Here is a 9,054-nt window from a genome sequence, read left to right on the forward strand (position 1 = left end):
GTAACCCTGCCTACAGCAGTTTGTTGAAGGGCCAGCTACAGCAATTACGCCTTAATCAATACACAGGCTCAAGGTGTTTAAATTGTGGCCAAAAAGAAAGAAAGACCACAAGGCATCTTTCTTTTTTTTTCAAATTTTCTTCTTTAAATTTATTTAATTAATTAATTTATTTTTATCCCCCAAAGCCCCAGTACATAGCTGTATATCCTAGTTGTAGGTCCTTCTAGTTCTTCTGTGTGGGATGCTGCCTCAGCACGGCTTAACGAGCCATGCGTAGGTAGGTCTGCCCCCAGGATCTGAACCAGCAAACCCCGGGCTGCCGCAGCGGAGCACGGAAACTCAACCACTACGCCACTGGGCCGGCCTATAATCCATCTTATTCTTAAGACATTTAAGCAAAATAGATTCCTGAGATAACACAAATACTGAATGATGAAAATAAGATAATTTTTATCTTATACTAATTTTAACCAAATTTATTCTTACATTTGACAGTGATTATACTAAATTGCAATGTTTAGGTGAAACTGCTACACATTAGAAATAAGAGAATGGTAAAAGTACTGTAACTATGGTATTTGTAACATATATTAGGGTTAAATTTTTATTGACTAACACATGCAAATTGGTTTAAAAACTGTTACCACTGTCCTTTCTTACCTGCATATGTCAGATTGATTATGTTCATAAAGTTTCTTTTCCAGGTCCAATCTCTTCTTTTCACTATAATACAGAAAGAAAATGTTTTATGAATAATTACACTGATAAGTAATAGGCAGTTGGATTTAGAACATGATCTCCTTTGAAATCACACCTTTGTAAGAATGCTTCTCTGGCCTCTCTAAGAAGCAGAAAATGCCAGCTGCGTTTGAAACTCAAGACAAAAATACTTAGCAGTCATCACGGAAGTCTAAAAAGCAAAAAGGACACTGAAATGAAGCAAAAACAAGATTCTCAAAGTAAATGGGGAAATGCAGTAAGAAAAGGCTGGGAAGCAGGTTCAATCACTCAGCAAGTATTTCTTGAGTGCCATGATGACGGTTCTAGGTCTGAAGACTAATCCGGTGTAGACCAACCAAGGCCCCTGCCCTCAGGCAGCTGACATTCTAGGGGGAAGGAGAGACAATAAACAAGATAAATATGTAAAATATGATATGGCCAGACTTCTCTGAGACGGTGACAGTTGAGCGATGGGGATCCCACCAGGTCTGGACACAATGCCTCCACAAATCCACCCTAGATTGAAGACTGGTGGCTTGCTCTGTTCCCAACTGGACAAGCCTGGGCAGAGCCAAGTAGCTGAGTTAGGAAGAGGTCTCTGAAAAGTAGACCTGCCCTCACTCACATTTAATGAAGACCAGGCCCCCTAACACTATTACTTCAAATTTGGGGGGATTTCTTTTTACAACTTTGTAACATCGCCGTGATTTGTCACTGACTGCTATCCTGTGATGATCAGGTGAGTGCTGGCAGTCAGCTAGAGGACAGAGCTTACCCTGCACACCCAGCCTGGGCAAGAGGTAGGGGAAACTGGGCAGCAGGGGTGGTAGCAGCCAAAACCAAGGGGCTAGGGGTGAAACTGCTAAATGAGAAGCCATCTCAGTCCCAAAAAGAGTCCTTGGGAAGTTTAACCACAGAGGGCCCCGCTCAACCACCACCAACGTACCAGCTTCAATCCCATCTAACTGAAGCCAAACTGCGAATCTAAGTTAACAAGAACTAAAGGCCAAAAGAGAAATCACATAATGTCTGAGAGAAAAATGCTAAAGCAAAGACTGAATCAACGACAAGGAGTCCAACAGAAGGTGAGCCTAGCTTGGCCCCCTGAGGGACAGGGGCTGAGCCCACATTCCATTTGTGAGCTCTTAATTATTAGTTTCCGTTTTCCTTCAGAGAAAAAAAAAAGCCCAAAAGTTACTCTGTTAGCTAAATTATAGGTTAAGTAAATTTCTTTGCTTAGCATAATCTAGAATGGAAACCATCATTTAACCAAAATTCTTTTAATGGGAAAATAGGGTCCAAAATCCAAACACTGAATCTTTGCTTGGGGAATAATCTCTTCCTCAGTTGGGGTATGTCTACGTTAAAAAAAAAAAGGAAAAAAAAAAAAATTTACAGAAACACAAATTTTTAATCTAATAGCTTCACACAGATCTTTATTTTCTCATTAAGAAGACTGACCTCAGAAGAGAAGTGAAAAAAACATGGTATAATTGCTTCCATGTTAGAAATTTTTATTTGTCACTTTCCTCCCTTCTAAGGTTCAGTGATCAATAGGATACTTAGTTCATGAAAAATGAATGTCCGGACAGAGTGAGCAATTCGTCACTAAATTATGAGACAGACCCTTAAAGGCATCTATGACCTTGTGCCTCTGATGTCATGCTTTACTTCTGTGGAATTTCTGCCAAGAAAGCATGACTGGAATCTGGTCATGAAGAAACATCAGATGGACCCAGCTTGAGGCTCACTCTCCAGAATGAAAGCTGTTCTCTAGGAAACTGTCAGGAACAGGAAAGGCAGGGAAAGACTGAGGAATAGGCACAGATGGGGAGAGACTGAAGAGACATGGCAAATGGGTTCACAGATGGACTCCTGGACCAGACGATAAAAAAGACAGTGCTAGGACAGTTGGTGAAATTTGACTGGGGTCTGTGGATTGGTATATCAGCACTGATTTCCTGACTGGGAGGGTTATATGGTGATCACAGAGAGAGCATCCTTGCTTTTTGGAACTATGCACTGGAGTGCTTAGGAGTGATGGGGCATCATATCTGCAGTTCTCAAATGGTTCAGAAAAGATTAATAATTTTAGATAGAAAGAGAAAGAGAAAATATAACAAAATGTTAAGAGTTGAGGAATCTGGGTGAGGGAAATATTAGAGGTCTTTGTCCTCTACTTGCAACTTTTCTGTAAGCTTGAACTCATTTCAAAATAACTGTAACAATTTACCTCTGACTTCTAGTGAAGAAGGACCACAGTCTCTTTGGGAATCCACCACCTCACGAGCAGCAAGTTCTTTTTAATAAAGAACATAAAACTTCTTTGTTCTTGCTCTATCTCCAGTAGGGACAGACTGGTCAAACTTCTTCTCTAGCATGACACTTCCTACACTGAAAAACCACAAACACCTCTTGGCCTTCTATTCCAGGCAAAATGATGCTAATCTCATTCACTCTTCATCACAGGCCCATTTTCTAACCTCATCATCCATGCAGCAGTGCCTCTGAGTGCTGTCTTTCATATGTTTTAAATTTAAGACTTAAAACAAGATGTCTACCCCAATAAAAAGCCAGAGAAAGGATTATTGGGAGGATCATCTTGCAATTCCTACAGATTAAATCTCTGTTTCAGAATCTTTGGAACATCCAGCCCTGGGATATGTACCCACTGCCAATGGTTTCAGGCACCTGCACCCCTCACTCGGACCTTTCGAAGTTTTACACAGCTGGGTGGTCCTTAAAGTGTAGTATGTGGTTTAGTTTCCTCCTTTTAAGCCACCTGTTATTCAGTTTTTGTATCAATATCATCTTCAGCTTAACTCAACTAATACCTCAGCATCAATTTCTGGGCCTTTACGATATCTCACCCTGAATCAATATTGGTATTGAAAACACTGGGGCTGGTTAATGGGCCTTTTAAACAGATGTTTTTATATAATTGTAAGTGTCAACTCCACTTACATGTTTCTACTACACTTGTGGCACTATATGCATTGTACAGAGTCATTCCATCAGGCTCTTGTAGATTCAACGACCTTCCCACAATGCAAAGAAAACACTGATACAAAAAGGAAAAAATTCAGAATATAAAATTACATCTATGTGTGACTACAGCTAAGACAATCTGGCTAGAAACGCACCAAGTACAAGGGAAAAGCCCAGCTATTAGACCAGCTAACATTGCAATGACCCACCTCTAAGGGGGCTGAGAAAGGACAGGTTGTTTTTCTCTCTCACTCCCAGGAAGTCTGTGGACTGACAAAGCAGCTGTGACTGCCCAAGGTCGCAGCCTGTAAATTTCTGGAGCTTCAGGAGACAATGGTCCTTGTGGTCAGCGGGATTGGTTGAGAAAAACAGGCACATTCAAACACTCAAACAGGGTACAGACAATGATAGTCATTATCTGTTGCTTCACAAACTACAGCTTTCAACTCTTTTACTTTGAGGCTCTTTATTTACTAGAGAAAAAAAAATCTGTGGCCGTACTTCACATATTAGTCAAGGCCTCTCATTTCTGTGAGGAACCAAGGTTCAGAGAGGCTGAACCACCTGGTCAAGGTCACACAACAGTTCACAGACTGGAACCCAGGTTTCCATGTTTCCACCGCACTTTTCTGTGTATCCAAAATTATTCGCCTCTGTACTTATTAACTATGCATTAGAGTTAGTTATGGACTTTTAAAATGAAAAACGAGTACACACAGCAACAGATCTGTACTGACTTAAAAATAAAACCAACCTCCAAAGGCAGAACCATGAATAGGCTATAAAATTTGACTCAAATTCCTTATACAATTTCAACAGCCTCACCTTGCTTAATAGTTAAAGCATTAAGTGTTAAACATGAAGTAATAATCATTACACAGTTATTATACCATAAGGACTATAAACAGCCAGGTGTTCCTAGCACAGGAAGCAAAAATGATAACTCACAATTAACTTAGTTCAAAAAGAATGCCATTTGAACCAGTGACATTTTAAAATTTAGAACTTGGGCTAAGAGATACAAATAACTAAAGGCCTGGGGTAACTAAGCTACTATTCTAAGAGAACAGAGTCAAAAAGCAGTTAAAAAAAAAAAAACTCAAAAAACAAACACACACAGTACAGAGAACAGATTGGTGGTTACCAGAGCGGAAGAGGAGTGTGGGGAGGGTGAAAGGGGTAAAGCAGGACAATGTGTACAGTGACGGATGGAAACTAGACTTTGGGTGGTGAACACGATGGACTCTATACAGAAGTCGAAATATAATGATATACACCTGAAATTTATATAATGTTACGAACCAACGTGACCTCAATAAAAATAAATTAGTAAAACGTAAAGAAAAAAATTACACGCACACCCAGAGGTGAATTTGTTTTATTATTTGTTTGTTTGCTTTTTAACTTGGAGCTGGACTTCAGTATAAGATTTCACTTTGGGGATGGGACAATAGCTTAAATTGGTTTGAATCTATAAACCAAACTTTAGTTTTTCAAAATGGTTAAGGAACCTTGGAGCAGAATTGAAATTTTAAAATTTATTTTAGGGGCCAGCCTGGTGGCGCAAGCTGTTAAATGCGCACGCTCCGCTGCGCCGGCCCGGGGTTCGTGGGTTCGGATCCCGGACGGGCACCGACGCATTGCTTGTCAAGCCATGCTGTGGTGGCGCCCCATATAAAGTGGAGGAAGATGGGCACGGATGTTAGCCCAGGGCCAGTCTTCCTCAGCAAAAAGAGGAGGATTGGCAGATGTTAGCTCAGGGCTGATCTTCACACACACACACAAAAAATTATTTTATTATTCTTATTGTTCTTCCCCCTGGTGATTTCTTTTAATGTATTTAATCTTATATAATGGGTTTTTTTGTGTGTGTGTGTGTGAGGAAGATCAGCCCTGAGCTAACATCCATGCTAATACTCTTCTTTTTGCTGAGGAAGACTGGCTCTGAGCTAACATCTATTGCCAATCCTCCTCCTTTTTTTTTTCTCCCCAAAGCCCCAGTAGATAGTTGTATGTCATAGCTGCACATCCTTCTAGTTGCTGTATGTGGGACGTGGCCTCAGCATGGCCAGAGAAGTGGTGTGTCGGTGCACGCCTGGAGTCCGAACCCCGGCCGCCAGTAGCGGAGGGCACGCACTTAACCGCTAAGCCATGGGGCTGGCCCCAATGGTTTCATTTTAAACACAACCTAACAAACAACATTAAAGAAACTGGGTTTTTTTTCTTTAAAAAAAAGCACTTTAAGTGTACTGATGCACAGAGCAATGTCTTGTCTTTTAATTATCAAGTATATGCAGACACAATATCATCTTTGAAATATCACACTGTCCACTCTTCCTGGTTGACTGGAACATGGTCATTATTTAGTGGCAATGTGTGGCTAATGTTCTATACAAGACATTTATACCTCCTGGACATTAGCTGGTTGACTTGGGATTTCTTCCATTCCTTGAACAAACATATATCAAGCCCCTCCTCCACCTAAGGTACTCTATTATCAGCTAAAGCTTCAGCTAGATATGGTTTCTGAGCTCCTGGAATTCTCCATCTAGGCAGGGAGCAAGTCACTCAAGCCACTATCTAGAGTCCTGTAAGAATGCCGAGGTTGCATGAGTTAGGGAACAGGCTGATCAATACTTAGTGCAGGGAAGCCACTGAAGGAAGTGATTTTTCAAAAGCTGGAGTTGAGGAGGTTCCTGGGGTGGGTGAGTGGCGGTATGTCAGAAAGAAAATAGGATATAGAAAAAGATTAAAGAGTAAAATATGGTGAGGACAATTAAGGAGGCCTGTTGTAGATGCTCTATAAACATTTGACAAAAATTAAATCTAGCATAAAACCAATATAATTCCTTTTCAAAACCACTTACTTCTGCCTTTACCTTACACATAACTATTGTTGTCATTTTAGCATTGTTACACACACACAGCTCTCTTCACTAAAATGATTTTGTAACTTTAACACTCATTAAACCTTTTGTTTATCAAGAGATCCAAACATCTATTTCCTTTCTTGTCAACTAGAGATTTCCAACACCAATTAATTTAGCAGCTAAATAATAGTTCCAACAACTTATCTTTTATGTGGTTATTTATAGCAAAGTGCTTTTTAATTTTCTTTCTGTATGTGCTCTTAGATCTAGCTGTCTTCAGCGGTTCTCATCTTTCATGTCTTAATCAAGGTATCACGCATACTCCAGAAGCTGGACTTCTCTGTCTGGAAATTTCATCCCTTCGCTGGAACTATGGCCCTCAGAAAGTCTCCCGCATTTAAATAGGGCATATGTTTGACAAACACACACACACTCACCTGCCTGTGTTCCTGGACCTGTCACCACTGATGCAGTGCAGCTGTCAGGGTGGGATGACAATTTGAAGAGACTGCGGAGGGGGCGTGTAGAGGGAACGAGAGAAATTCACGAGGCTTGACTGAGAGTGACAGGCAGGAGAACTCCTACTCCCCCTTCCGGGCAAATTCAGTGACGCGGCCGCGTCCTCCAGCGGGAGATCTCCAACAAGGGGGTCTCTCCGGTAAACTCTGTCCTCCAGGCCCCAGTGGGAGCTTGGGGGCCGTCGCGGGCGGACCCAGGCCCAGGGGAACCACGGGCGGGGCGAGTGGGAAGGACAGACGGCAGGGCACCGGCCGACCCTGGGCGCCGGCCTATGCCCGCCCCCGCCTCGGGTAGGCCGTACCTGTCCCGCAGCCCGCGCTGGAGGCGGCCCAGCCTCTCCTAGGAGTCGGGGCTCGCCAGGGGCGCGGACCGAGCGGAGGCCTGGCGCATGCCGCCGCCGCCACGCTCGCCCCGCGCCGCCTCGGGCCAGCGCGCGGAGGGGAGGGGCGGGTTGTCGGGGGCGACGGCCCCACCATGCACCGCGGGTGAACACGGCGCCCCGACGCCGTGCAGGGGGCGGGACGGGGCGCCGTGAATGGGCGGGGCCGACGGCCGTGGAGGGGCGGGGTGTCGTGGAGGGGCGGGGTGTCGTGGAGGGGCGGGGTGTCGTGGAGGGGCGGGGTGTCGTGGGAGAGGTTGACAGCCGCCTTGGGGGGAGCCGGCCCAGGCTGCACGCTGCGGGATGGGCAGGGGTCCTTGGGGGTTGGGTGCCGAGGGCTCTCTGCCCGAGACTGGCGTCTTCCTTCTCCCTAACCGTTCAGAACTCTCACGGGACAGACCCTGGTCCTCCTCCAGGTGGAGCCGTTCTCTGAGGGTCAGTCAGAAGCCCACTCCTGATCCCCACCATGGGTAAAGGATGGAGCTTGGCTGGGAGCAAGTCACGTGATCAGTTTTTGTCCTGGCATGAAACTACATTAATTTTGCAAGACGCATTCTCTTTCCCTCCTGCCATCTCTCCCTCTCTTCTTCCCAGGATATGCTGAGTGCCACGCACTGTGCTAAGCTTGGTTTCCTACCAGCACTTAAAAGCAAAAGAAAACACCACAAAAAAGACAAAATTCTAAGCAACTGTGTTCAGCCCTGACAGCAGAACAATCCCTTACCTGTAAATCCGTGCTGACCATAAGGATGTGGTTAATGCTGTAGGTCACATTACTAGTTGGTGAGGAGAGGAAAGTTGCTAACAAGTTGCTTGCAAAACAGACATTTGTTTGTGCAGATATAGAATCCTGCAGCAGGGACTTGAGCCAGGCTGCCTAGACTCAAATCCCCTCTTCCACTGCCCAACTGTGTGACCAAGTGCAGGTCACCCTCCTGAAGCCCAGGGTTCCTTATTTATAAAACCGGGAAGATGGTTACTGCAGGGCCTAGCTATGCCATTGCTATAAAGATTAGATCTGTTAACGTGTGTAAGTGTTTAGAAGAGGGCCCAGCACATAGGAAGCATCAGTTTTTATCAACATCATCACCAACTTGGAGGAAAAGCTTCCTGAAGAAAGACAACCGTACTCCAAAACCTGCAGGGCAGAAAAAAAGAAATTATAGTTTCTTTAGTCTCTTATTCTTCATTTCTTTTGGTTTCTTTGCTCAGTCATTAATTTCACTTACTTGCAAGGTGTGACTTAAACTAGTAAATCAATCATTAGCAAGAGAGATGGACTACTCAAAGGTCAATAATATAAAATTATAATGTTACTTAGCCTTCCCTTCACATTTGCCAGGGCCAGGGCAAGAGTGTGAATGGACGCCCTCATACCATCTGTCAAAATATTAAACAATTATAAATCACGATGACAAATTGTAGATAAAATATGTTTTCTCCTCCTACCTTGGCCAATGTGCCTTCATAAGAACCTGGAAAGCCAGAGGGAAATTTAGTTCTCTGACTCCCTCCCCAGCCCACTTTATTTCCCACCCCGGGCCCAGTCTTGCACTGTGAGGGGCCTCACACACTGGC

The 9,054-nt window shown here is 43.9% G+C and overlaps 1 long non-coding RNA gene across 8 annotated transcripts in view; it reads right to left on the minus strand.

Annotated features, from left to right (window-relative positions):
* LOC131402577 (uncharacterized) overlaps positions 1-8,428 on the minus strand; it is a 28,297-nt gene extending 19,869 nt beyond the window's left edge. For 2 of the 8 annotated variants that reach the window (XR_009218784.1, XR_009218785.1), the window contains exons 1-2: positions 7,016-7,334; positions 661-723 (exon numbers count right to left, since the gene is read on the minus strand). This is a non-coding gene — a long non-coding RNA (uncharacterized LOC131402577). Of the gene's footprint in view, positions 1-660; positions 724-814; positions 1,009-2,953; positions 3,158-7,015; positions 7,335-7,398; positions 7,603-8,200 lie in introns of those variants that run through there. The other 6 variants (XR_009218789.1, XR_009218790.1, XR_009218788.1 and 3 more) reach the window with 6 other exon arrangements.
* Between the last annotated feature and the right edge of the window lie 626 nt (positions 8,429-9,054).

Source organism: Diceros bicornis, unplaced genomic scaffold (assembly GCF_020826845.1).
Source record: "Diceros bicornis minor isolate mBicDic1 unplaced genomic scaffold, mDicBic1.mat.cur scaffold_160_ctg1, whole genome shotgun sequence".
NCBI lineage: Eukaryota > Metazoa > Chordata > Mammalia > Perissodactyla > Rhinocerotidae > Diceros > Diceros bicornis.